Raw genomic sequence first — 27,990 nt, forward strand, 5'->3', positions numbered from 1 at the left:
TAGATGAAATTGCCTAGGCCATTTATTTCGTGAATTCAATTTTATAGCTGTTATATTGACCTAATGAATCACGCTGCTTAATCGTTTTGTATGTATGATATTATTCATATGAAATTCAGAGAAATAAAAGAGAAAATGCACACATATGATTCAGTGTTACATATTTTTGAAAAATACATGCATATTCAAAGACTTTAGCACTTAGAGTGGATGTAAATGGGAAAAGTAGAAATTAACAGTGAAAAACATTTAACTAAAAAAATAAAGTGGGAATGGTGCCTCACCCAAACTGATAAATTACCATAAACTGAGAGGTAAGATTGTCTCTCAGAACCATGTGGCTCAAGAGATAAGAGGAGAGAGAGAGAGAGAGAGAGAGGATTATTCTCAGAAAGAATGGGTAAAGCCTGTGACCCTTTAGCAAAGTTAAAATCTTGTGGAAATTCTTGAATATTCTGAGCATTTGTTTAAAAATTTGGAAAGGAAATCGAAATGCCAAAACAAACACAAACAATAATGCAATAAATATTTTATTTTGAAATTAGAAAAAGCAATTAGTCAAAAATAAAAAGAAAGTGGGAAATCCCTTTGTTAATTTTGGAAAGCAAAGCACACACTTCCTCTCCACCCAAAGAAAAGACAACTTAGAAATTTCCTTTATGCTAAGCATACTTTCCAGGCTTATAAATAACTCCCTATGCATTCAATTATCAATTTATTGATAAACATTTTCCTTAATATAAACAAAACAACGAAACTATATAATATTATGCATACATCTAGGAGGAGGCTAGTGTTCTTTACTACCAACAGAAATTATAAATTATTTTTGGTACAGTTAAGAATAGCTTTCTCATTATAAATATAATACATGTTCATTTTATAAAAAATTAAAAGATACACATAGATAAATGAAACAGTAAAAAATGTCTTTTAATTCCCAGGGCAGAGGTAGTCACAGTTGGTATATGTAGTCACAGATTATCCTTGTACGTGTGTGGAGACACAGGTAGTATCTTTCCATGTCAATAGATGTTAATGGCCGAAATAATTTTTATTAGGTAAAAAGTATCCCACAGTCACGTGATTTACTTAATCTGGGCATTTCTGTTGTTTTTTATTCATCACGTGATTACCGTTACCATCCGACATTATTTTTGGGGGATGCATTTTCAGAAATGGTATTACTGGAGTGAAGGAAATGAATACTGTGAAGGATTTTTAAAACGATTTGTTAAGGTTGACTAAATCACTTTCCAAAAGCAGTTTAAGAAAACTCTATTCCTCTGTGCTCTTATCAACACTGAGGTTTTTTTCTTGAAATTGAAACTCTAAGAATTACATGTAAATAGATGGATAAAGAAATAGATTTCCTTTTATTATTGCACAATTACCTATTTGAATGGAGGTTTTCGTTATTGAATAAAATATCTTTGTATCGCAATTTATGAAATTATTAGTCATAGATGGCAGAAAACTACTGTTCCCTCTAAATATGTTTTTCACTCTGAAATATGTTTTACATATATTTGATTCACAAGTAGGTTTTTTTCTGTCATAAATCTATGAAATAGTACTTTGACTTTTTTTTTGGTAAGCAATTTTTAACTTTATGAATGTAAGAATTATTGGTTTCCCTGCAATGAATAAATCAGAATTTACTGAACAATAGTTAAAATAAATATACTGTAAGCAACAGGATTGAAAATGCTTCTTACTTTTCAGGATTTGAATTAAGGCAAATCAAATAACATTTCATTTAATTTAAGAAAAATCTGTTTTTGTTCTATGAATGTTATAATAAGATGGAGTAAACTTTAGAATTGTATCAGAATTTTAAAATATTTTCCCTTAATATATTATTAGAGTTCAAACATAAAGATCACTAAAAAATTAGCTTTTAGATATCAAATTTGACATTGTTATAATCATATTGTTTGTGATATTACATTCATTTGAGATTCATAGAAAAGATCCCATTTAATATGGAAATTAGTAATTTTATATTTCATATTTCTGATTTCAAACCCTTTAATTTTCTAAGGATAGAGATTAAGGGGCTTGTTTGAACTGCAGTCTGGCCCTTGCTCTTGTTCACCTTGGCACAGCAGTTTTCATGATACTACCAAGTAATTTTATTAGGCTTGATATTCTCTACTCCTGGGGGCAATCACGTCTTCTGAATTACCCCAGCTACACGAAGTCAACTGACACACCTCCCATTATCTTTCAGCACAGCACCTGCTTTTTGCTTGTTTATCTTTTAGGAATTATCACTATTGTAGCCACTAATTTATCTTTTAACCCTGAATAACTCACTAAACTCTCGAAGCCAAAGGCATATCTATTTTGTTCACTCTAGAATTTAGTACGCACAACATACTCCTGTTGTTTAGACTGAGAAACTTCTAGAACCATGTTTGCCTTTATCAAACTTCTGCAAAAATGAGACAGGAAGCCAAGCTCGCTTTCAAAAACAGTACTGGAAATTATTCTGTCGTTTTGATAACTGAAGTGGGACAAAGAACCCAGTGTTTTTGTGGGGAAAAGCAAACAAACACATTATTGAAAGTTTATTTTAATTACATCTAAAGTCATCAGCTATATAGGTGATTGCCCAGGGAGGAATCAGCCGATGAGTCTTGACGGAACATTTTTGAGGTAATTATTTAAATTGTGGGAGTAGAGGAAAGGGTGGGAAGGCCAATTTCTTTTCATATCTGCCAGTGTGGGCTCCGCTGAAAGCAGCTGGAGAAGCTGTCGCACCCTTTCCAAGCACTAGAATATACTACTCACGTTAAGAGGTCTAAATGTGGCAATAAAATGGATCTTTAAGATCTCTGACTGCTTTCATGCTTTTATCTTTATAGCTCTTTTGCCCTTGCGATATTTTCTTCTTAATGCATATGTTGGAGTTATTGTTTAAAGATTTTCTGCTTTCAAATTAATAGTTATAATACACCGTGAAAAAATGTAGATACTATCTTGTGTATTCATTAATTTACATATTATCTTATGTATGTCCTAGTTTTTCAATGATGTGATTTGATTAATATTTTTCTTAGTAAACTTTAGTTATCCATGTTAGTTTTCTTTAGTAATTACAAAACACAGATGGACTGTAATACTTCACTTAGGATTACCATTTTCTGTAATTCATTTAATATTAATATATACACAATTAAAATCTTTAAATATATGAAAGCCTATGACAGATATGAGGTAATTTGCTTTGTTTTGTGTTGAGGTAATTTTTACTTTTTCCTTTCTCTCTTCTCTCATTTTATGTTCCCTCCACCCACATCAAGTACTCATGTTAATCACCTAGTATGTACCCTAATGTATTTTTCTACTTGCTCATATAATCCTATTAAGCATTTTATAAACGCAGTGGATTTGGGGGTCAGTGCTTGACAAAAATGAGTTAATTATATGAGTTGTTCTACATTTTGTTTCTTTCACTCAGAACGTACCAAGCCTTGTAAAACGCAATTATTTTTCATGTCGTCTTTCACTGCCTTCCAAAGATTGTTTTATTACTGTTGCTGTTATCTTTGTACGTCATGTGAGTGATGGACCAACTTTTCCCCAAGATGAGTAGTCAATTATACTAACACCACTTACTGAGTCAGGTCTGGTTGCTGACTTGGAATGAAGGGAACCCAGGGGCAGGCTGCTATTCCTCCATGGACGCACCAGGAGGAAGCTCTACTGCCCCTCAGTCTTCTAGGACTTTCCCAGCCTTCCTTGGATTCTTGGTGGCCCATGAGACCAGACTTACTCATGTTGAGCGGCGTCAACTTTACCCACAAAAGGTGATGGTTTTATAGGCCAAACACTTTCCCAAATTCCCAGCATTCTAATCTTTACATCAGGTTTCATTAATAATGGAATGTTTTGGTTTTTTTTTTTTTAAAGATTTTATTTATTTGTCTCAGAGAGAGAGAGAGAGCACGAACAGGGAGAGTGGCAGGCAGAGGGAGAAGCAGGCTCCAGCTGAGCAAGGAGCCCAAAGTGGGACTTGATCCCAGGACCCTGGGATCATGACTTGAGCCAAAGACAGACACTTAACTGACTAAGCCACCCAGGCGTCCCAATGGAATGTTTTCTAAGCAATTATTTGCTAACCCAGAGGGAAGAAAGTGCTACAGTATTTTTTCCTACTGGGATTTCTGTAGAGTCCTAGATCTTATTATTAAACAGTGGCCAGCAGTCAGGCCCAATAGTTTCTTTGCTCTGGAGAAGAATGCAGATTGAGGAGGGAGGGGAGTCAGAAAAACTCAACCTTGCCATTGTCTCAAGGATTCTCCCTCATGATTCCACTAATTAGGAAGAAAAAATACGAGACAGGAAAAACTATGTGTTATAATCAAATAATATTTTAAAAAGTAATAGCATTTTACTTAAAGTTGGGAAATGTGCCTTTATACTTTTTGGGGACTGTATACATAAGGTGGTGTTATTTCAAAGTGTGCACATGCACACAGGCATAATCCATATTTATATACTAATAGTATACAAAATACACATCTGATTTTGGTTGTAATGGTTACCAAGCCTCTTAGAGCCATCAGTCCCAGGGTACTAATGGAACGTAACAACAGAACCTCGTGTTTGAAATTATTGCACCATAAACATGGCTGTATGTTGTCTAGAAATAAACCTTTTTTATTGATTCTTTCAGATGTTTTCTATTGCAAGTTATCAGAAACATTTTACTAGACATCTGCATCAAAATTCATGCGCAGCTAGTCTGCCTAGTCAAGCATTGTATTCTTTACTTTATATTCACGACAGTTGAGTGATTCTCCTTAGTTTGAGTGGCACTCTGCCCCACGTACATTACAGCGCGAGGAGAAGTCGGAAGAATCACCGAAGCTCACCATACGTTACATGCATGGTGCGCCCCAGATGTCTCTTCTTACATTGTTATGGTTTCATAAGCTACACTGACATTGTCATGAAGTTCAGAAATTTGATTCTGCTTACTTTGCCATCCTTAAAATAGATGACTCTGAAGGTTGTTGCTTTAACAAATAGAATTTGCACACAAAGAGAGTACTTTCACCAACATCTAAATAATTATATTATTCCATTTATTCATAGGAAGTAATGAAACCGTCAATTCAGATCTAAGAAATCATACCAACCGAGAACATGAAGAAATTCTAAAAGTTCTATCACTGAGTTGTCATCCCTGCAGTATTCTAATATAGAATAACACCTCCCTATCTCTCTTTTACTCGCTTTTGGAGCTATTTGTTTTTTATGGTGTGTACTAACATATAGGAGTGGGTCTGTAAAGTGCCACGGATTGGATAAGAATGAAACATTCTCCTCATTAAAGTTTATGTAGCTTGGTTAGATAGCTGAATTTGGCTTTGTGGTATAAAGCTAAAAATGCTGATCTTCCCTTAATTATGCCATTGATGGCTTTCTGACATGTGGACCTAATGTCTGGGCCTGCCCGTGTAATGTCTGCAGCATGGGGAAATGCTCTTGTGCTTGGAGCATTGCTGTTCCATCGGGCTGTAAGTGCTGCAGATATTTCAACTAGTGGCATTTTACAGTAATCAAAAATTCACTTTAAATTAAAATTTTGCTGTTTTTAGAAAGAAGCATGGTATGGAAGGGTTGTGTGTTGGGATAATTAAAGAGTTCATATTTTTTTTCATTTATTTATGTGTTTCTGAATAAATTCAGTTTTGGCTTAAATTACTTAATAGTTTCTATATTTATTCCTAATGCTCTGATAGCTTTTTTTCACGTAAATTGTGAAATGTGTTTCACTCTAATTGAGTTACTGCTGGTATCACTTCTTTAATTTTGCTCTCCTGTTCACATTTTTAGAGATAAGCATCCCAGAGAGTGGTTCTTTCTTACTAGCCACTACCACCTCTCTTTTTCCCTTCCATATATATTTCTTTGGCATTGGGAGGCATTTGAATGATGATTTTTCTTCATGACCAGATTAATGATTGAGTCCCAGAGAGAGGAGATAAGTTTGTTTCTGTTAATATGCTTTGGGAAGTTGTCAATCCTAATTTTTATAGAGAATAATTTTATGTGATCTAATATTTGTTTCATCTGCGTCTTGTCTTCTGATTGCCAAGCACTCATTTTTCATCCCTTCTAAACCAGTTTCGGGGTGGAAGGGGCAGGTCATCTCAAGATGAGCAGCCTTTTTTTCTACTACCTTCTTTTCAGATACATATAGGCAGGGATCTGCTCTCCCTCTTTGTAAGCTGACATCTATTATGTTAATGCCTCAGCAGGAACGGGAGCAGAAAGCATCCACTTTTGACGTCCCACTCCATAAATATTTGACCACACCTCTAACTTGTTAGTGTTGTTGCATTTGTTTTCTCTCTCCCCTTGAGGGTAGACTCAGAAAGTGTCACTGCTTTAGATGACAATAGATATTTTAAAACTCCCAAGATAAATTGGAAGGTAATTTTTCAGAATGTTGAACCAATTTATAATCCACTAACTATGCTTGAAAATGCACCTATTAGTAAATCCTGGCCTCCAACATTTCATTATCATTCTTTTGATGATTCCATGAGTGGAAAAAATGGATTGTCCGGACGCTTTAATTTACATGAGTTTAATTATTAGCAAGCTGGATCCTCTGTGCGTATGTTTACCAGATGTCTGTCTTCTCTCAGATTTTATCTACCCATGTCACTTGTCCATTTGCCGAGAGAGCAATTTTGCTCAGTGCTTTCAAGACATACATGCAAAATAATGTATAGTACAGTAAAACTAACAGGCATAATGTATAATATAATTAGTAACTAATCTAGCCATGACTTAACCTTAAAGCAAGGTCTACACATTCGGAGCCTATCTGGTGTGAACCTTCTGCTATAACAAGACAATTTTTATTAATATTTTTATAAGTATTCTAAGTTGTTGCTTTTATTAAGCATTTTATGTCTACTTTTTAAATTATTAAGTTGAAAAAAATTAATAAACATTGAACATGTGTGCAAATGACTTGGAAATATAATTTATATTAACAATAATTTATATCAACAATAATTTATATCTTTGTCATTTTAATCTTCCATCCAGAGCGTCTTTACACCTACGTAAATGTTCTGTAATATCTTTCTGCAGTTTTTCTTTGTTTTCAATCAGGTCCTTGATTTTTACTTGTTTGTATATATAGAATGTGTCATTTATTGATATAATCACTAAGAGTTTCATTATATTTTTTAGCTGTTTTGTTCTGGTGTATTTGAAAGCAATTGATCTTTCTAACTATATTTAGTTATTGGCCAACTAATTAAAATTTGTTTCATTTCTCAGTGATACGACTTTGTCTTATATTTTCCAATAGCTACTCATTTTATTATTGTGTCTTGTCGTATTATAATGGGTATGCTTTCTTGTGATGATATAGTCTTATTCCAATAATTTGAAAGAAATAGTTTGTATTCCCTATTGTTTGTTTTATTTAAGGCGTATTTTCAAAAAGCATCTTTCTTCTTTTATTTGAGTATTTTATTATTTCGGTTTTTATCAGAGATGGATGTTTATTTTTGTAATGAATAGATTTTCCATCTTTCTGCCAATCATTTATTGCCATTCTTCTAAAACGGTGCGGCTGTATAAACACTGTAACTCAACAGACTGAGTGCCTAAGGAGCTACATACAACCGTTGACAAGTCTCATTTTGTTTCCAGATTCTGCCTCACACAAAGGTGGACCAAGGATAGAGGACCACTCATCCATGTTCTGGAAGATAGACCTTCAACATCTAGTCTGACAAACATTGCAGAAGGTAAGAAGAGCTTTTCTTTTTATTTCAAGCATGTTTTTTTTTTTCTGTTTTATAGCAATCTATAATTCTATTATTTCTTCCACTATTATTGGCTTTGGACTTAGTAAAAATTCCCTCAGATTATGGAAAAGGACTAATGTTATTCTGAATGTATAAATGGAATTTTTCCAATGGGACTTGAGTAGTTTGACAGAATAGTTTTGATTATTGTGGCTTTTTTTGGAATTAATTTTCCCATTACCAAATCATATTTTTATTTGAGTAGAGTAAGAACAATGAGGGCATTTCATTTTAAATGTTTTATGAATTCATACTATTTCTCAATAAGTAAATTTACAGGAAAATGAATTATTGTGATGACTATGTAATACTCAGGAGGGACAAAAATAATCTTACAATATGATGCCAAAAATGAACCAATGGTTTTTATCCTTTAGGATATTTCTGACTGTGAATAAAAGAAAACCCAAAATTTGCTTAAACAATAATATAATGTAGTGTTTCATAAAAAATGTTGAGTGGGCTTCTTGATTGATCTAGTGACTCAAAAATGGTAATGAGGTCTCACATTCTGTCGATCTCTCTGTCTGTTGTCCATATTACAAACTTCCTCGGCTTATTTTTGTATCTGGTTATAGAAAGACTGTCACTTGCCAGGGGTTACAGGTTGCCTAGTTCACATCTGACAGAAGGGAAATTGAGAACTCCTCATTTCCATTCCTTTCCTTTACTGTAATTAGCCCAGCCGAACTTGCGTGCCCTACCAAACCGATGACCAGCACTCGGGGAGTCTTTGCACTGATGCTGTGTACTGGGGCAGCCCTGGACTCCTGGACTAGCAGCGCATTTGGGATCGCTAGTGAGTTTCGCTAATCAAGACCCACAACAAACCCCAAGACTGTTAGAGAAAAGGGAGAAACACAGAGTATGTTGGGATGTTGCGTGTTGTGTGCTTCCCTAAACTTTTTCACTATCAATACCCTATATTGCAAGTATCTTTGTGTGTGTGCCTATGCTCTCTTCCAGAGTAAACAAAGCTTTTTAAAAGTAGAAACCATTTCTTATCTGTTAGTATCCTTTTAGGACTTAAAGTGTTGTAGAATAGCTATTTCATGAACATTTGCTAAACGAAGGATATGGTTTACTACTTCCCATTTTATTCTATTTCTTAATATTTGGGAAATAGGCCAAACATTGCTCCTGGCTTTTTTTTTGGGTCATAATCATAGTTTCATTATTTTTTGCTTTGAAATCTGCTTATTCATGAACCATATTTTTCCATATGATTTTCCTAAATGTAGTTCTATAGGTAAGTGCCCTACTTATATTCATTTCTCTAGTAATAATAGGCGTATACAGTACCTTTCATTTATAGAACTTGCCTGGATGTGCTCTGTTACTTTCAAATGCCTTGCTACCATTGGAAATATAATGTTTCTATATTTCCAAAATATTTGGTGTTTATGAGATTCTATACTGCTCATATACAATCTTTAAAACAGAGTTTGTGTTTTCTTTGGAATTGAAGTCATTTTCTCATGAGGAAAATAAAAAAATATGATTTTTAAAATTTCCATGTGTTGTGGGACGCCTGGGTGGCTCAGTCAGTTAAGCATCCAGATCTTGATTTCAGCTCAGGTCATGCTCTCAGGGTCATGAGGTGGAGCCCTGAGTCAGGCTCTGTGCTGGGTGTGAAGCCTGCATAAGATCTCACCCCCCTCAAAAAAAAGACTCTCTCCCTCTGCCCCCCCCATAAATAAATTAATTAATTAAATAAAATTTACATGTGATATTAAACTGATTTGTAATAATGTAGGTACTTCACTAAAATTATATTTGTGAAGAAATATCCATTCTGTTTTCTGTCTACTGTGGAAAGTAGTGATCTACTTGTCTAAGGCTAGGGTTTATAGGATTCAGTTAGAAATGGGTTATACCTACTTGCATGTTGGTACCTGTATACCCTGAGATAGAACATGGCAGAATTGGGGTGCTTGGGTGGCGCAGTCGTTAAGCATCTGCCTTTGGCTCAGGGCGTGATCCCAGAGTCCTGGCATCGAGCCCCACATCAGGCTCCTCCGCTATAAGCCTGCTTCTCCCTCTCCCACTCCCCCTGCTTGTGTTCCCTCTCTCGCTGGCTGTCTCTATCTCTGTCAAATAAATAAATAAAATCTTAAAAAAAAGAACATGGCAGAATTAATTAGGCATATACATTCTTAAAGAACTTATAAGTCATCATGTTTAATTATATTATAATAAATTAGCATCATCTCATAAATTCCCTTCAGTTTATTTATCATTAATTTAATTTATAACAGAGATATGTGAACTATAAACAATTTCTTATCAGATATCAATTTACTCAATATTTCCTAAGCATCAGCAGAAAATGCCCTATGTACCAAGTACCATGTCAAGTACTGGGGATAAAAGATGAATATTAAAGAAGCTCAAAGTCTACTAATGCAAATGAAAGTAATGAGATAATCTCAGACACTAGAGCCATTGCAAAGCTCTAATGATGACCTTGCTGAAACACAGAGAAATCTTTGCACAATCTGGGGGGAGTCAGGAAAGCTTTCCAGATGAGAAAACCTAAGTTGAAACTTAAACATGTCTGTTTTTTCTTTATAATTTATATTCACTTCTTTTTTTTTTTTTTAAAGATTTTATTTATTTATTCGACAGAGACAGAGACAGCCAGCGAGAGAGGGAACACAAGCAGGGGGAGTGGGAGAGGAAGGAGCAGGCTCATAGCAGAGGAGCCTGATGTGGGGCTCGATTCCAGATCGCCTGGATCACGCCCTGAGCCGAAGGCAGACGCTTAACCGCTGTGCCACCCAGGCGCCCCTTCACTTCTTAAACTGAATGGAGTTTGAAACACGTGGCTATTCTGCAAGAAAAGCAGTATAAAGTATGCTGGTGAAATCTTGTCACAGTTAGACTACAGAGCAGGAGATGGGTTAATAGATTTTCATTTTGTGCAAGAACTCAGAAGCAAAATTATTTCCTGTCTCAAATTTGTTTATATTTAGGTAAAATGTCAGTCAGACAAATTAATAAGTATATCTGAAGGGTTAGAATCAGCCAGAAACAGAAAGGACATGAAAGTTCATAAATTCAAGGTGAAAAAAAACAAAGTATCGTAAAAAAAAAAAAAAAAAAAGACTTTTGGAGTGGAAGAATATTTCCTTTGAGGAGGAAAGGACCTTTAAAATGAAGACAGAGCTGAAGAAGAACAGGCCAATAAATATAAAATATGTAACTTTTAAAATACCATTGTTTCGAGACATAAAAATTCTAAATTGCTACAAAAATCGTTCATATGTTACAAACACTGCATGCTGACTTCGTTTCCCTGGTCTCATTAACTATTGCATATTTGATCCAGAAAGGTTATTCTTATCTTTTGAGATCAGTTCTCCTATGCTACATTACTATTCATGTAAATATTATTTTGCATCTATTTTCCTCAAGTCTGCTCAACTTTGTTTTAAAAAAATTTTTTTGGTAAACATTTATCTATTATGTAGAAAGAGCGAAAGAGAGAGTGTGTGGGGGTGAGTGGGAGGAGGGGCAGAGGAAGAGGGAGACAACCTCAAGCAGATTCCCCCACCAGCTCAGGGCCTGACCCGGAGCTCCAGGCGTTGCTGCTGAAGGAAGAGCTCAATTCCATGACCTTGAGACCATGACCTGCGCCAGAATCAAGAGTCAGCCACCTAGCTGACTGAGCCCCCAGGTGCCCCAGGTCTGCTCAACTTTAAAGGCAGCAGGTTTGTGACATCCTGTAAAATATTTCATGTAGTGATATCACAGCTCTCCATAGTTCTATGCTTAAGTGCTGGCTTTTTATTGCTGTTATCTTTGATAACCACTGTCCTTTATCATTTGCAGAGTACTTTGACTTAACGTGTTCTAATTTTACCCCTAAAACATATTCAGAAATTATTAGAACAATTTCAAATAATGTACTGATTTCAATTTCAGTTATGATTTCAAAACATAGTGATTCATTCACTACATTACACTGCCTCTTATAGAGACAATATAAGCACCTTCTCAGTTCTAGAACTTTAATTTTATTACTTATTATTTATAACCATGTTATCAACGGAACACGCTTATCACATAACTACCATATGTTTATTAACTTTCCTCAGGCATGTAGTCCGTATAACTCCGCAGGTAACTTCTTTTGGGGCCGAGTCTGGAAAGACCTAAGAAAAAGGGACGGGTGGCATCAAGCTGACTAAATACTGGTAGGAAAGGAGTAAATGACAAGAACAGTAAAAATTATATTCTTATTTTAAAGTAGAAGATTTTTTTTTCTTATTAATTAACTAAAATTAATTAATTTGAAAGCTCTGGTGGTAATTCCAAAAGAGCACCTCTGAATGTTTTAAAATCTGGCAACATTGTTTGAATACAGGATTTCTGCTTTTGAGTAATTCTATAATGTACATCTCTCAATTGGATGGGTATGTTTTGATATTATTATTAAAGAGAAACTCTAATTTAAAATTCCTACCTATTATAAAGAAAACATAGTGTCATAGAAATAATTGAATTACTTTATTTAAAATATCCACATATAAGATTTCTTAGTATATTTTAAATATATCTCTGATTGAGATGGAAACATCTGATTTATTTTTTGTCAAAATGGCAATTTATAATTTTAAATCATTTAGCCAGCATTAGAAACAAATATGAGATGTTTTGACAATAAAATAAGTAACTTTACACAGGATCAGATAAAACAGACCTTTAGGGGAAGTAAAGATTTTCAAGCATTTTAACAGCAGGTGAACTCTTATCCTTTACTATTATAAAATCCCAAGAAGGAGAAACATGTTCTATTCTGTGCCAGTCATTACAGTGGTCAATAAATTAAACTCTATTGCCTGTAGTATCATAGGAGAAATTCACAAAATAAAAAAAGAAATCAACAGAAATCCATGAAACTGTTTCTTTCTCTTTTTTTTCGACATCTTTATTTTTCAAAATTTTATTTAAATTCTAGTTAGTTAACATATAGTGTAATATTGATTAAAGGAGTAGAATTTAGTGATTCATTACTTAACATTTGATACTCAGTGCTTAGCACAAGTAACGCTCCTTAATACCCATTCATGAAACTGTTTCTAAGTAGCTATCCATTAACCCACCTTGTTTTTTCAAATTTTCTTTAAGAGAACAGTTAATGTAGAGTGAGTTCCTTTGTTTGTAATATAGGACAAAGTATAGCATCTATAGCATACAGTTTTGTGAAGATTAAATGGGGTAATCCTCTATATTTCAAAGAGCTTAGCATGTTTCCTGGCAAATAACTAGGTATTACTATTATTATTCTAAAGTATTTATCATATGTGTGTGTGCATTTATGAGTGTGTGTATTTATAAACATAGAAATGCTGGGGCACCCGAGTGGCGGAATCGGTTAGGCATCTGCCTTCAGCTCAGGTCAAGATTCCAGTATAGTGGGATCGAGCCCGGCAGGGAGCCTGAGCAACGGGGAGTCTGCTTCTCCCTCCCTCTGCTCTTGTGCTCTCTCTCTCTCCCTCTCAAATAAATAAAAATAAAATTAAAAAAAAAATAGAAATGCTACTGCTTTGTTTTGACATGTGTATTTATAGACATATTTAAATGGAAAAAAACGTTAAATTTGGGGTGAATATGCTGGATGTAAAACTCTTCAGCTCAATTAAAGACTCGCTTAGCGCTGTCAGGATGTATTGAAAGAATCATGGGCTAAGGCTTCTGAAATAGCAGTCATGTTTACAAAGCAAATTGGGGTCAATGCATACAATAGGGTGCTTTGCAGTGAACAACGATAAGGTAAATTTTAATTTTGTAATGAAAAACAGTTATTGATAACAGTGATTTTACAACACTTAGGTGATAGTAATCTCAAAATAATTAGATTTGAAATCAAAAGATGGAGATGAAAAATGTTATTAGTAAGATAAAAATGCAAATGGTAGAAAGTGCAATGTTTTTGTATTAAAGAAACTATAAAGGTTAATTGGGAGCAAGAACCGAAGAAAAACTATTAATGAGAATCTGGAAATATTCAGAACATTGCTGGAAAACATAGAATTTGAGTCAAATGCCTAATTCTACTAAAATTCACATGTGGATATCTTCCCTGATAATAACCTTTGTGAATATTTCAGAAGCATTTATAATATGCATGTTTTATGGAGAAAAGAATTTAATGATAGACACTTGAAAATTTAAGGCACAAAAAAGCATTTTGAATGAGTAAGCGTTTGATGAGAATTGGCCGTAGATTTCTATCACTGGTAAAATTAGATTACATTTCCAATACATATTTATCCAAAGCTATACGAAGAATTAAAATTCCTTGCTTTATCTTTTATAGAAATGTTTATGAACATTGGGCTCTCACACATCCATATGACAGGAGAAAGCAGGCAATGGATCTGAAACTAGCTCTCTAGTTCTCCAGACGCAATGAGACGAAGAGTAAGGAGTAAAATATACCTTTTATTTATTTTTCTCAGATTCTTAGATTCAATCTTGGTTGAAAAACCAAAAATTGTTTTAGTGAAATGGTATACTCTGATAAAAAAAAGATCTGTATTTCATTGATTCACCTACCTAAGTGTGACTCTATTTCTCTATGCATTTTATTATTTGTCAAATCAGTCACACGTAAAATATTCTTATTTTTCCCTGTAATTTTATGAGCTTTGTGGCTTTCAATAGAAAAGTCCAAAAATGAACCAACTGTTATAATCCTCAATTCGCCTTATTTTTCTGTCGTGGTAAATAAGTGATAGGAATTGTTTTCTACCATATAGAATTCATTATTTTGTTGTTCTAATATGCTACCAATAGGATATAGGACTATAAAGATAAAGGAACTAAATATACAGTTGAATGCTAACTTTCAGAGACAATGTGCATCCATATTTAGGTAAAAAATTGATTTAAATGAATTATAACTGGCTCTATAACCACTCTGAATTTATAGATAAATTTTAATTTTCCTTGTATCCTGATGATGTTTTCATTCATTTGAATAATTTATTGATTAAAGAGGACTTGAACTCAATTTTACTATTAGACTTCTATTAGAAGTCCCAAGCCCTATCTTTGACAGTTGCCAGTCACGTGCCTTAGCCACTCTCTAAATCATTATTAAAATTTCCAACAGACTGGCACCCTGACATAAATTTCTGGCTCAGTTTTGAAATTATAAAAGATTATTTTTCTTCAATTTTCTTTTAAACATTTTTAATTGTGATATTTTGCATCAAATTAAAAATATGAATACCCTAAGACCCACCAGTTTCATTCTTAGGTAATATTGTGCGGCAGGATCCAAGTACAAGAGTGTTGATAACGGTGCTACTTGTAATTGACCCACATTGAATACTGTTCATATGCAATCAACAGTAGGACAGATAAAGGTATTACAGTTCTTCAGTTCTACCCAACAGTAAGTGTGACCACATTAGAGATAACTGGGATAACGATAAATCTCTAACAATATTTTCATGCAGTTTTCATCTATAAAATAAATAATAATATTGCACAAATACAATAATTTATGACACTTTTATAAAATCATAGAGCACTTGATTACAAAAAAGCCAGGTGATTTCCAATTAGATCAATATGTGTATTTCGAATGACTGTATGCCTAAGGTGTGTCCATTAAGTGTCCTATTATAAAGATTTTAGAACTATTAGAAATAGTTTAAAATCCTATGATTATACAAAAGGAAATAGAAACTTTGTCTTCTTATTTGCAGTTAGAAAAATTGGATCTGTTGATTTTACAAACATGCTTTCTTTTCCGGTCTTTGAACATGTATTGCCTGTCCTGGTATACTCTGACATTCTTTCTGACTTAGTTCAAATGCTGTCTTTTTTATGGAATTTTTTATTTATTAAAAGTCAGTTGCACATCACAATTATATTTTATTAAAATAAGGCTTACCACTGGTATGTTAGATAAACCCGCATCCATAGGAGTTAATGTAATATCTATTTTGAAATTTCTACATTGAATCATATCACATTATTGGTAGCAGAACCACAATTCTCTTAAGATACTGAATTTGAATTGATCATCAAACTAATAGGAGAGAAAAAAATTCTCAAAATATAAAATTCATAATTGCACATTTTTAGCATGTGAAAGATAGGACTAAAAAATCCTAATTTTATTTAGTTCCAGAATTTTCCAAGTAAGTATAAAGATGTATCTCCAAAATCAGGGACTTGCTTTGCAGAAGGCAATTTTTCTTCCCCCAAAATAATTTATGGAGAGGTACACAGTGGTTTCCCAAATTTATAAGTATCCTGAGGTTTAACTAATAGATCTTTCCTATGGAAGTTGAAGTAACTTGTGAGATGACCAAATAGTCAGCAATTTAAGTCTTAAATCACAGACAGGGTCAGACCATATTTACATGTGTATTATCTGCCCTCATACATTATTTTAGAGCCTGGAGGCTACAGGCAGAGGACCTTGAATCTTGGTCGGCGACTGATAATATTCCCCAGTAATCTTGACGTTTTTCAGTCCACACACAAGCTTTTCTTCTATCTTTATGATGGAACAATGTGTTAGAATAATTCTAAACTGGACACCCCTTCATCCTAGTCCCTCTTCTGGGTACTCATCTCTTCCTTTTAAGCCCATTTCTCTAATGATCTGTCACAATAGAACTGGAAAGTCCAGCAAGAGCTTTAGAAAACACAGAAGTACAACCTCTCCAGGCAGTGAGAAGGGGCACAGTCATTACAACTGTCTGCAAATATGCAGAAATCATTATATAATTTCTTTTTGATTCAGTCTTCCATCACCTACCTTCTATTGATTACTTAGCACACATCTCTTCCAGATTAGTTGTTGGCAATGTCAACAAGAGGAGATAAAAATTCTCAGTGCCGCCACTGCTAATTAAGCTTTGGAGGGGTGACTGGCTATAAACTCTCTTAGCGTTATTCTTTGCTATATCACTTAAAAGTTATTTACCTTTGCATGACTACTCCATCATTCAAACAAACTACATCCTAAAGTTGGTTCTATAAGGTTGAGATTATTAAAAATATAAATAATGAAATAGATAATAAAAATCCAAAGGATATCTTTTAGCATTATTAATTATTTTATTTTTTAAATGTTAAGCTCTAGACTTTTGGATAATAGATAAACCGCAAAAAATAGATGAGTATTAAATAAATATCTATGTGTCCAAACATAATTAACAAACAGTAACAGTTTTACAGTTCCCCTTATAATTATTTCTCTGATTTTTTTATGTGATAGAAATAAAACATCACAGATGAAGTCAAAGACCTAATTTTTACCTGGCCTCCCTCTCCAAGGCATTCACTTCCCTTTTTCTGTAGGGGAAACCACTATCATATATTTACTATATATTTTTCAGTTCTTTCTATAAATTTTACTTTATATAAATGAGTCCATGAAAAATATAATAGTTCTGTGTGTTTAATTTATTTAAATGCCATTGTACTGTGAGTTGTGTAAATTTTCTTTTTCATATTTGTCATTTAACAGGATATTTTCAAGATCTATACAAGTTAGTAAATATAAATCTAACTTCTATATATTATTTTATTGTTTGACTGAATCATAATTTATTAATCTATTCTCCTAATATATACAGAAAGGATAAGGACTGTTCATAGCCCTGTTTGCAAATATTTCCTCAGGGTTTTTTTTTTTGTTTTTTGGGTTTTTTTTTTTTTTTTGATGGGTCTTTTCTTGGCGTCAGGTATTTTCTTCACATGCATGTACTGATCACATTATTCAATAAAGAAAATTAATAAACTACAGCTACACATAAAAAAATAGATTAATTTCACAAACATGCTCAGTGAAATAAACAATACAGAAAATAATATATGTTATAAGACACACATTTATTAATTTCTGAACCAGATCTAAGTAATACTTATGGTTAAAAATTGTAATGTTGTTTACGTAAGAGGAGTTAATGATGGGAAGGGGGCACAATAAAGACTTCTGAGTTGGAAGACATATTCTAGTCATTGGTCAGCATCATAGTTTCCAGGTGTATTTATTTTGTGAAAATCCATTAACATATAACCTCATGATTTATGAATTATTTCTTATGTGTGATACGTCTTACACTGTGATTATATTTCATGTTGGTTAATAAACTAATAGAAACATTGGAACATGAAGTTGAGAAATAAATTCTAAAAAATGGATGAAGTAGGAAAGAAAAAACAAAACAAAACAAAGAGATTCAAGGAATCAATCCAGGTGGTAAAAAATCAGATTAATTGAAATTCTAAAAAAAGTACCAAAAAAATTGAGAAAATAAAATTATCAAAGATATTACAAAAAGAGAAATTTCCAGATCTGAAGGAAATAAGTCTTTGAATTAAGAGTCAACCCAGAGCCTTGTGCAATGAATGTGCATTTTGTGAAGTTAAAATTTTAAGTCTATAAATGAAATTTAAAGTACTAAAAATAAGCAAACTAAAACATAAACTTAAAAAAATTAAATACAAATGAACTAGAATAAAAGTAGCTTCAGACATCTCAATAGCATTGGACATTAGAGAACAATGGATTGATGCTTTTATTTGCAGCAAAGAAAACAATTTTCTACCTAGAATTCTGTCCAAAATGAAACAGTTAATTGTAAAGGAAGAATAAAGGCATTTTCAGTCATGTAATATTCACTAAGCTTACCTTGCCCGAACCTTTACTTAGGATTTGATTGGAAGATTTATTCACAACAAAATAAGACGCTGAACCAAGAAAGAAGGTATGAGAACAAACTCTGGATTCAACCTAGAAAAAAAATAATGAGAAGCTCTAAAACCACATATAAACAGCAGCTTTTGGAAAGGAATGGTAGGATGAGAATTTAGAAAAACCTGAACTTTGATAAAGACATTAATAGATGATGAAAATGGAAATTTACTGAACCTGATGCAGTGCGTACTCTCAGTTAACTAGTATTAGAGTTCAGAATTAGGGTCACAGTAAAACACAATATGATTATATTTTGGAACTACGTTGGAAGTACTTTGGAACTTACCTTGGAACTATCTTTAAAAATCTTATTTATGTGGTCAAAATTATCCATATAATGTTACTGGTTTTAAGCTTTTATAATCAATCTCAGAAAACTATGTTTACAAAAAGAAGATATGAAAGTAAAGGTATTGGTGACAATTTAGGAGATGAAAAAATGTGAGCAGTACAGGAAAGGAAGAAGGTGCTGTTGTTCACCTCTAATAATTTAGAGAGTCAAAAGATAGTGTTTGTGGTTTATAGAACAAGAAATGTTTGAAGTTACTTGAAGTGGTAGAGGGAATTAGAAGAGGGACTAGGGATACCAGTGTAACTGTTAGGGGAGGTAGGTGTGGAGATGTCTTTTGTTTTCAACATCTGCATCCCAAAGTGTAAGCACAGAAAAATACGTATCTTTGTGTCTTAAACTATTGCTTTTACTATAGTTCTACAACACTTTTTTTTTTTTTTTAACAAAAACCATTGTTTTTACTCCAGCCTCTACCTAGCTTCTGATGGTTTTTCTGCCCGCGGCCGGATTCTGTGGCCGATGAAACAGTCTGCTTTTTCTATCTCAGCTTGTTCGGAGTCTGGTACCTCTTCCTGGTTGATAGGACTTCAGTTTGGGTGCGTCTGGCTGAAGCCTCAGACACAGCTACATCACGTATGCTTGCAGCCAACTTGGCATACTCTGCCTGGGCTCCGGTGTGCGTTAGCTAGGTTTGGAGTCCTTATGGCAGCAGGTCAATTACATCTCTAATTAGCAGGGGGCTTGGAAAGCCCAACTTCAGACTCCCATTTGCCAGAACAAGGTGGTGCAATGTTGAGATAATATGGTGGGAGGGTGGCCTGCAGTCAGTTGGGAGGGTTCTGGACGGATCTGTGTTGGGATCCTGTTGCTGCGATAACAAATTGGTGCATACTTAGTGGTTTAAAACAACATAGTTATTATCTTAAAATTCTTGAGGTCAGATGTCTGAAATATGTCTCACTTTATTAAAATCAGGCTGTCAGCAGGTATACATTTGATCTGGAAGCTCCCAGGAGAATCTGTTTGGTTACCTTTTCTGCATTTTCTGGATTATTTAGCTCTTGGATCCTTCCTCCAGTCTTCACCAATACTGTTGAGTCATTAGGATGAACAGGCATATTTTCTTTGTGCGTTTGGAGAACTCTATATTGTCATGTTAAAGAAAGAATGCAAAGGTAGAACAAGAAAAATATTAAATAAATTTAGAATGTTTTTTAAGACAATTGCATGGATCTCAAGATGATAGTCTTTTTAGATAATCCTGTTTGGCAGGTAGGGGATGACTTTTACCTTATTCTTTCTCTTTGCTATTTTTTCTGCAAGAAATCCTTATCTTCTTTATGTTGGATAGATGTCTTTCACTTAATAGGGAGAAGGTTAGATACTCAAGAGACAGCAAAAAAATTTACAAAAATATCCAAATAGTGATGCTGGAAAGTCATTTTCATCTTTGAGTAGTGGCAAATGTGAAAAAAAATATTATTGATATGATGTTACTTATTAGAAGTGTCAAAAAACAAAACCAAAGAAAGAAAGAAAGAAAAAAAAAACTACAGTGATTTAAATTCTCCAGAATTGTAGGGATACGGAAGAAACCTTCTGTATTATTTGATTCTTTATCTATGTATGTATATGATTTAGATAGGAAACAAAAAGTTGAAAAAAATCTTAAAGTACTAGGTGAATTTTTAAGAAAATTGATTTGGAAAAAAGTAGAAGTGAAACTCTCTTAGTTACAAATATTCAATTAAGGGAATATCTGTATGAAGCAGAAAATGGTACTCCCTCCGTGTAAATGCAGCAGTGTGATACACCTTAAGAAAAAAACACACAAAATGTGCTTCTTCTAAAGCACCTAGGTGCTCAGTCTTTTGCTGCCAGAAATGGCCAGCAATCCACATACCAGCAGATGAAAGATGATTCCAAACTTTGCTGTGAAAGAGAGGAGAGGGCAAGGGTGGGTCAATGCTCAGAGGTGAAGACCCTTCGCTCTTCTTTGCTCCTGCTTTTATTGGTCCTTCAGGATAATCACAAATCCTTATCACTGTTTCTCAAGCACCTGATGTGTGACCAGGGGTCTTACTGAAACTGGGAGGATCTGTTTATGGGAAAGATACAATGTGCTAATAATCTGCGTGTAATACTGCGCTGCTAAACATAGCCTCAGGGACAATGCCTACGTCTCTTAGCTCACAGGGTGGCTGTTTGGGCTAAGAAAGTATCGGGAAGGCAACTCCCTGCGGCATTCCAACTGCTGAGTGGTCACGTGGGCCTTGGCATTCCAAAGGCCCACACCCTTCTCTGAAACCTTCAATAGCCTCCCCCCACCCCGCGCGCGCGCGCGGTCTCTGCGTTACATCGTTACATCGTAGCCAGCCAGGCATTGTGGCTGATTTCAGCTCTGCATTAAGCCCAACAACGAACAGCAAGGCAGTCAGAGCAGCCTATCTTAGTGCAAAGAGATGGTCCCTTGTCTGTGGAGAGTTTGAGAATAGTCAAATCAACTATAAGTCACTTTGCTTTTTATTATGACCATGAACTGGAAATTTTTTACTTTTCTTTTTTTTTCTTTTCTTTTTTTTTTCTTTTTTCTTTTTAGGAACTGGAAATTCTAAATAACATCCGTGAGAAAATACTGCTCCCTGGAAAAAATATTTTTTATTCAAATTGCAAAGACAATTGCTACAGTTACTATCGAATTTTAGTGGTATATATATAATATTGAAGTAGTTTGTTAAATTCTTATTTATTATTGTTTTATATTTCATTTATTTTTTATACTTACTTCCACATGTTACCTCCTAAGAAACATTGCATCCTACGTGAAAGGTAACATGGAGAATTCATAGTTAGACATATATTCAGTCCCTGACATGCTCGGATTCAGCTACCTGCATTCATTTCCAGAGCACATTTGGAATTATTTCAGATTCTAATACACTTTATATCTTCAGCTGCTGTAGTACATTTCACTGAATTTAATTAGTAGGTTTGAAATAAAAAAAAATGACTTTCAAGACAGAAAGAAACTGATATGCCAATTCCATCACCCAGCACAATCACTCAGAGGTTTTATTTGTATTTAAAATTTAAAACAGTGAAACAGAACAAAAGCTGTAAGATGTAATATTTTTGCTCAATATACACACATTTTAGGTTATATGGAAACTTTTACTGAATTTGCGCCTGAACTGTGGTCATTGAAGCCATTAGGAAGCTGGCTACATTAGGTAGGCCAATAGTGTAGGCTTATACAGCTCTGTGTGTAGGAGGGAATTAATGCCTTTCTAGAACTGATTAAAAGGGAAGAATGAGCTGAGGTATCTGTATAGCTTGGGATCAGGGTGGACTGGCAGGAAACAGTGGATCCAACATTATTAGTGCCTATCATTTAAATTATTTGTTTGCTTTATTCCAGAAGTCCACAATTATGTGCTGTGGCAAGGATTTCACAATAGGAATGTATAGAGAAACTGAAACATTTATGGGATGAGCTAAAGTACTTATCCACAACTGCACATGATGTTAAAAAAAAAAAAAACAAAAAACCGGTAGGGGCACCTGTGTGGCTCAGTTGGTTAAGCAACTGCCTTTGGCTCAGGTTATGATTCCCTAATCCCGGGATTGAGTCCTGCATGGGGCTCCCTGCTCAGCTGGGAGTCTGCTTCTCCCTCGGACCCTCTCACCTCTCGTGCACTCTCTCACTCTATATCTCGAATAAATAAATAAATTCTTAAAAAAAAAAAAGGTAGTAAGCAGGATGTGTTTTGCAGTGTTGCCAGTTGCACTGATTATAATGGCAGTGGGAAGCCTGATCCTGGCATTGAACACCGGTGCCCTTGGCCTGTGTCTCTGACCTAGGGATCGATCTCTGCCTTAGGTCTACAGCCACTGTATCTTAAACAGTAGTATTGCTTTATTACTAACAAAAACCATAGACTTCATGTGAGTGAACCAGAGAGGGATGAAAGTGCAAATCCGATGCTAGGGTGTTAACTAGTCTCCTGTACTCAGGTAAGGTTCTTTCAGGTAACTATTTAAGTAGGAGTTAGGAAGGGAGGAGAATACCCAGGTAGAGATAGGGATGGAGAAAATTAGCTATTTGAATGCTTATTTTCTCTTTTGTTCATTTGTAGTGATAGGAAACATGTTTCCAGAAAGTTTTATCTCTTTTGATTCTTTTAATCCTTGGGTAGTTTCCTCTCCTACGTAATAACTACTGTATTCTCTAAGGCAATTAAAAGTTGTGAATTATTGTTTTAGCACTGTCTGCTTTGTGAGATCCGTTACTACAAAGAGTTCTAGTTACCCATACTACATTTTTTCTACCAATTATTGGTTAATTTTATAATTAATCTGAAAGAGAACTTTAAACATTGTTTAAAGGTAATAGAAATGTAACTAGTCCAAGGTACTTGTAATCAAAGTGAGCTCATTAAAATTCCAGTATTCAACCCATTTTTTTCCTCAAAGAGAAGTAAAAACAGACAAGGTTAGTGTCCTCCGATACCACAGGTTAAGAAAAAGCAAATAAACATAGCACTGCACCCCTAGTTTTTTAGGACAGCTGGGGATGGAAGCATCACAGGTCTTGCAAGAAGAAAATGGTTATGAATTGTTTAGAAGTTTAGCTTAAGTGACTTACAACAGAAGCAATAATTGAGCTAAGAAAGGTATGCACATTAAAGTTTCAGCAAAATCAGGTTTATTCCAAAATGTGTCATAAAAATGGACCTTCCAGGGTCACCTGGGTGGCTCAGTTAGTTGCACGTCAAACTCTTGATTTAAGCTCAGGTCTCAGTCTCAGAATTGTGAGTGCAGGCTTCGTGTTGGGCTTGCGCTGGGCATGGAGCCTACTTAAAATAAAAAAAAAAAATGGGCCTTCCTTTTTTCTTTTTTTTAACCATACATTCTCCAAATATATGTTTTAATTTTTTTAATTGAAATACAGTTGACATGCAATGTTATATTAGTTTCACGTGTACGACATAGTGATTCAACAGTTCTATAACATCATGCAATGCACCACAGTAAGTGTAGTTACCATTTGTCACCATACAACATTACTACAGTCTTATTGACTATATTTCCTCTATTGTACGTATATTCTGGTTATTAATATATTATTGATATTGTAGTGCAGTATTCTTCTTGACCAGCTTTGCTGAAAACTCAGTTGGTATATTCCTACCCTTGCATTTAGGTCCCTTAATTTGATATTTTGATTAAAATGATTTCGAGTATAGACAGGAAATATGCACACAGCTTGCATCTTGAATTCTGGGATGCAATATTAAGTTCAACCCTGACCTTATACACAAGTTTTGTTAGCTTTATCATTATCATTTTTCCAATGCACACTCCTTGCTAGTCATCTGTTTGGCACCCTCGGTCTCTGTAGGTTTGGGGACTCTGTTAGTAAAGACTTATTTATGTTGTAGAAGAAAACAAGTAAAAAATATCAGTGGCTCAACACTATGAAAGTTCACTCTGCCATGCTACAGGTTTCACATGGGTGAGGTGGTCCTTAGGTCCACAGAACACTCAGATCCCCAGGAAGTTAGCAGCACCAGCACCTTGTAGGCAGGTGATTATGGAATAAGCAGCTTTCTCTGGCATGTAGACTTGGAAAATAAACCTGGAGAACCATGCACGGAGTTTTCAATGGCTTACTTAGCTAGGAAGTGTCAAATCACTTTTCTTCATGTGTCATTGGCCAGAACTAGCTACATGACCCCAATCTAATTGCCAGAGAGGCTAAGAGAAATAAGGGAGGAAATGAGAAGTTTGGTGAACACCACTGTCACAGTGCTCTTCCTTATTCTTGCTGGCAACTAAATCTTTGTCTCTCAATATGAGCACAGTGTCTTGGAAGCTGCTCTCGCATTTCTCTTCGTTCCTATTTGGATTTCCAAACATTGTCTGCATCTGTATGCTCTAACTCAAAGTTTTGAATGCTCTCTTGATAACCATGAGTGGATGGATGTAGGAATTCCTTATTGCCTGTTTTACAAAATGGTTATACTCATTGAGTGTCCCCAGGCTCTTTGAAATGAGGAAAAATCTCAGAACAGGCATTAAAATCAATTTTTAAAATGTGAGTCCATTCTAAAATTTGGTCAACTCCCGATTACCAACTACAGCCTCTTGTCTCTATGTCCCAAAGGCTCAGATTTTGAAATCCTCTACCAAGAGTCACTAGAGAAATGAATGGTTAGAAAAAGACTGAGTTAATTCCCTTTCCCTACTTTTTCCACCCAATTTCCCTATTCACAGACCTTTCTGCCTGCCCAGAACATTGCTTCTCTATTTATACAAATTTTTAAAGTGCATTGAGGAAAAAAATCAATAAAATAAAGCAACATACAGGTAGAGAATTATGTAGACAATTTGGTTTGTTGGTTGGCTGGTTTTACTTTAGGAGATTTGCTCCTGGGACTTGAATAATACATCATGTAATGAAAACTCAGAAAAAATATAAGACAGAGAGATGTCCTTTTAAAGCTTACATCATAGGGGATTCAAAAGTATGGGTATGCTCCAAAGATAAGCTATTAGGAAAAGAATAGGAGAAAAGAGGTTTGAGTCCTAGCACCTAAACTTATCAATGAAATAATGACCCTTTGAGCATTGAGGAAAAGACTGAGCTGGAGAGAATGGCAAGGAGTTCTATCCTGATGGAGGGCCCTCCATATGGAAAATATGATGAATGTATAAATAATATTCCACACTTTTTCTATTTTAAATCGTTTAGGGTTAGCACTAAGTCTATGACTAACTGGGGATTTGGTTTATGCCTCTTAAGGTCTTTCTTCCTTCAAGTGGCCAGCCTCCTCCAACAGCCAGAGCTTCTTGTATGTATTATGTAAAAAAAAAAATAGCAGAAGGCCTAGAATTTTCCCTCAGGAGATGCTGAATGACCCAAATAGTAAGAGATTAAATTAAAATCAAGAATACCCTACCCATGGGCAAAAATGGATTCCTTATTTTGTTTTGTCTCAAGTATGACCAGAAAATGTTTCTTTTGACCAAGATGGAATACGAAGAACCAGATTTACCTTGCCTAAAACAACAACAGCAAACAAAACAGCAAAAGAATAGAAAAAAAAATGAAATAATTATTTTTAAAACACCGGATATTACACAATGAAGAAAAGGGAGGTGGGAAACAAACAAGGTAAACCCGATCATTGCCCAACTCACTGCACTGAAAGTTTCCTGATCACAGTTCAGGGAGTGGAAACTGAGGTTGAGCCCAGCATGTTCCTAAGGTTGAAGAGGTAGAGCTGAGGGTCTGGAGAGATCAAAGATACCAGAATTCACAGGACAGAGTAACAGAGAGGAGAGACAATCATGGAAGGAGAATCCAAGAGACTTGCAGGGAGCTCTCCTGAGGTATTACACAAGCATTTAGTAAGCACACGCATCTGAGGAAAATTCCGACAGGAATATAACTATCTAATAATAACAAAATAGGAGAACAGTACCTGATGTTCAAACAAGGCTATGAACAGTGTCCTTTCATTACAGCTAAACTGGAAAAAAAAATCATTAAATCATGGAATATTGAACAGAGTGTTAGGGAGGGTCTTGATTCAGATGTGGGTAATAAGCCCTAGAATGACCACTGCTCCAGACTCACATAACAAATCATAAAAGGAAGACACAAAAGAACAAACCATTCCCAAGAAACTTAACTACACCTCAGAACAGAGCTTAAAAAGAATTTTGGAATAAAAAATTATGCAGCATGTAACAAAATAAAATTCGTAATGCCAGGGCTCCTTCAAAGATGACCAGGAATGCAAAGAGGTGGGAAAAGACAAGCCAAAATGAAGAGAAAAATCAACCAATCAAGACTCAGAAGTAATACAGATGTCTAAATTATCAGAAAAAGTCATTAAAAATAGTTTTCAAAATCAGATTAAAAAGTAAAGATATGGAAGATATTTCTCAAAGATCAAAATCAAACTACTACCCATGAAAACTCTAATATCTGAGAATAAAAAACTCTGAATAGGATAAATGCCATATCAGATATTATAGGTGACTATATTAATGATTTTGAGGGTATATCAATAGAAACCTAGGAGGCTGGCCATAAATAATGGCCAGTAAACTCACAAACATGATGGAAATTATAAATGCATATATCCAAGGACCTCAATAAACCCCAAGCACAAGCAATATGAAGAAAACTATACCATCTCATGTCATAATCAAAAGCAGCAATGAAAAGAAAATCTTAAAGCACACAGAAAAAAGATGCTGTATACAGAGAAACTAAGATGCAAATGAGGGAATATTTCTCATGAGAAATAATACAAGCTAAACGACAGTGATGAAACGTCTTTAAAACACTGAAAAAGTTTAGGAATGGGGAATAGAGTTGTTTATAAAGACATAGTCTTTATGATGAGATTATTGTCGAAGTGAATATGGTGGTGATAAAGGATTCTATTTGTCGAAGACCATAGAACTATACCCCACAGAGTAATTTTTAGTATATGCAAACAGCAACAAACACAATAAAAATAAACTAGGCTGTGAGAAATGTATCTAACTGCATCACAAATGGATCCCATAACACTGGAGTGTATGAGGAAGAAAGTAGGTGATCTAAGTAACTTTAGAAAACAGTATTTGACTGCACACTACAAAAAAAATAGTAAAAACAAAGCAAAAATACTGTCTACAAACACTGTATTGCAGGGGTATCCTTCTGCACTTAATGTACAAAGCTTGGCTTAAGTATTCAATAAACGATCATGAATTATCTCTGTTTATGCTTTTTTTTTATTCTGTGTTTCATAAAAATGGCTATATCTTCCCAGAATTGAAAGGTATTTGGGGCTTGGTCCAACAAAATAGACTATGAGATAAGCTGTCCCCAAAATTGTTTTCAAAGAATCCGAGGAGGCTCCTTAACAGAGATGGAAGTGATACAGTTGGGATGCAATCTATTGAATGGTAGTTAAGATGGAGTAGAGATGAGATCATTGGTAGTGAGGAGGACCAGTAATGGAGCTATTGGAGGGATGGCTTTAATCACAGTACTATGACATGATTAATGACAACAAAAATAAGCAAATGTAAAAACATGTGTAAGTATT

General features: G+C 34.6%; 1 pseudogene; it reads left to right on the forward strand.

Annotated features, from left to right (window-relative positions):
- The first annotated feature begins 3,686 nt into the window (after positions 1 to 3,686).
- Positions 3,687 to 27,990, forward strand: part of LOC123794085 (glyceraldehyde-3-phosphate dehydrogenase-like) — a 98,975-nt pseudogene continuing 74,671 nt past the window's right edge.

The sequence above is a fragment of the Ursus americanus genome, chromosome 35, assembly GCF_024610735.1.
Source record: "Ursus americanus isolate L20-20 chromosome 35, mUrsAme1.1.p, whole genome shotgun sequence".
NCBI lineage: Eukaryota > Metazoa > Chordata > Mammalia > Carnivora > Ursidae > Ursus > Ursus americanus.